Consider the following 2749-nt stretch of genomic DNA (forward strand, 5'->3'; position numbering starts at 1 on the left):
TCTCTCTAAGTCTCCACTATGGGCACTTTTCCAACCTGTCTCTTGTTTTTACTAACTTCTCTTTTTCAACAGGTCAAGCACAGAGCAAATACCCCCCTTATGCCGTTTACCAAACCCTGGCCACACGAACTAATCAATCTGACTATTGGTCATGTCAATAGCTAGCTAGCACAAAGAACCTGAACTGGCCTCTCTTGCTGCTGGTGTGAACACCTGGTGGACGAAGTGCAGAAGATGCATGAACGACACGGTCTGGTGTCCAAGACAAGGGAAACTTCACTCTGCCTCTTCTCCTGGTGAGACACTGGGGCCCCAGAAAACCTCTGGAGAAGCTCCAGGACTCTCCCTTGCCCGGGTAAAGACAATAGGTGAAAGTTTTTCCCTCTGCTTTGAAAGTAAACGTGATACTGGACCTCTCCTGGGTGACATACCGGGACAACATTGCAATAAAACTCTGTGGTTGGATTCCACAGGTGGCATCTTCAAACCTCTCAAGGGAGTCATAAGTGACTCCAACACTGCTCCCCTTGGCACAAACATCTGCCAAATCACCAAATGCTCTGGACGGCTTACGAATCACCCATGTACAGCTTGGAGTATTGCAGCTGCCCACATGGTTAAGCTGCCCAGTGCCATGAACTATATATGTGTGGATCAAAAATCTGGACTCACTCAGTCAGGTGACAGGACCAGGCTTTATAGCTGCTGAAACCACACTGCAAGCCTTCTGTGCCAGCTATTCCACAATCTGTTCTGTTCTCACAGATTGACAGGAAGGCATTGAAAATGGAGATGCTTAGGCACTAACAGTTCCAGTGGCATAGGTCATGGAATATTCCAGACCATGGGAACTACAGATTCAGTTCTAACCTTGTCTATAAACCACACTGGTCTTTTTATCTTATGTGGCGACAAAGTATATAAAGGATTCCCACCCTATTGGTCAGGACGCTGTGGACTTGGATGCCTGGCCCCTTCTGTCACTAAATACTCCACACTAAATGCCAGCCACATTGCAAACTTGGGTTCCTTTGTTCATAAGATTGTGCCACATAAGCGTGCCCATCGGGAAATCGTGGAGAATCTGCTTGTGTATCACAACTCCAAGTTCTTTTCAGCACTGAGTCTTATCCCCCAGCTTTGGAGATTACGAGTTGGAAAAGCGATCTTAAATCTCTCCGTGGTAATGGAATAAGAGTTCAACACCACCATGCAAACTGTGAAAATACTCCACGATGTGGATCAAGGCTGCCCCAGGGAGAGAAGCCACAGGTGTCCTGGCCTACATGCCGATCTATATGACCTGATTCATTTCTAAAGTTATACGACCACACAATAACCAGACCCCACCCGCACTGATACCATTTTAATGACTTTTTACATCATCTTTCCTTTGTCTAGTAAAAATAAGTCATGTACCCATGCCTTAAAAATTTAGCCCTAACCCTCAACATATTGCAACTCTTCACCGCCCATGGGTCCTGTCCCCATGCCTGCAGTCCTTCACTGCCCCTGGGTCCTGTCCCCATGCCTACAGCCCTTCACTGCCCCTGGGTCCTGTCCCCATGCTATTCTCTGAATAAAAGAGCACTACTACCAGAACTTGAGAGTCCAAGAAATCTTTCTTTCGATTCCTCGGCTCGTCAAGCCTGCATCACTCCAGTCCAAGATTAATAGCCTAATCTCTGCGGTACTCCAAAATCAACGTGCTCTGGATACACTTGATGTGGGGTCCGTGAGCCAAAGAGTCGAAAGAAAGATTTCTTGGACTCTCAAGGTCTGGCAGTAGTTCTCTTTTATTTAGAGAATAATGTGGAATAGCATGGGGACAGGACCCATGGGCAGTAAAGAGCTGCTGCTGCAAACACGGGTTGAGGGCAGGGCTAAATTTAAGGCATAGGTATGTGAGTTCTCTCTTTACAAGACAAAGGAAAGAATATGTAAACAGACTTGTTAAAATGGTATCAGTACCGCTAGGGTCTGGTTACTGGGTGGTCCTATAACTTTTAGATAAGAATCAAACCGGGTTAAGTAAATGGCAGAAGCCACCACCCTATATATTATCCTCAGCTAAAGACAAAGGAGGATGTCGGTGGTGGAGGGAATCAGCTACATGAGGTTACCAGACAAGTACGATAACCAAGACTTAAGTCTTTGCTGTCCCCTGTTAAGAGTTTCTAGAGATAAGCTCATCCCCCCTTCCTCCTGGTGCAGAGATGGAGATACCCCCCACAGCTGGAGACTTCCTTCACAAATGCAAATGCCTCTGATCAAAGGGCAAGCAAATTCCACTACTCAGAGCCTCCTTTTCATCTGCAGTTTTTAACAGTAACCAGCCTAAAATAATCCTCATCATACTGACTGCCCAGCAAGGAGGGCCTTATGCAATCATCGGCAAAAAATGTTGCTTTTATGTGAATCAAACAGGGCAAGTAGTGTCTAGCTTACATCTGTTAAAAGAGAAGATCGACATTTTCCATCAGATAAACAAGGCTCACACATTTTATTGGATTGACTTATTTCCAGGATTGGGGAACTGGTTTAATGGAGTGTGGGAAATGTGTTACAACTTGCTCTCTCCTGCCTGTTTATCCTCCTTCTAATCTATGTTCTTTTCTCCCTTTGCAGATTTCTTAGCACTTGGCTACTAACTCAATTTTTCTCCCCACAATCATCAGTTCAGCCTTTAATACGTGAAACTTCCAGGGAAGTTTCAGAGGAGGGAACTGATGGGGTTCAGGGCAGGCGG

This window comes from Equus asinus, chromosome 13 (assembly GCF_041296235.1).
Source record: "Equus asinus isolate D_3611 breed Donkey chromosome 13, EquAss-T2T_v2, whole genome shotgun sequence".
Lineage (NCBI taxonomy): Eukaryota > Metazoa > Chordata > Mammalia > Perissodactyla > Equidae > Equus > Equus asinus.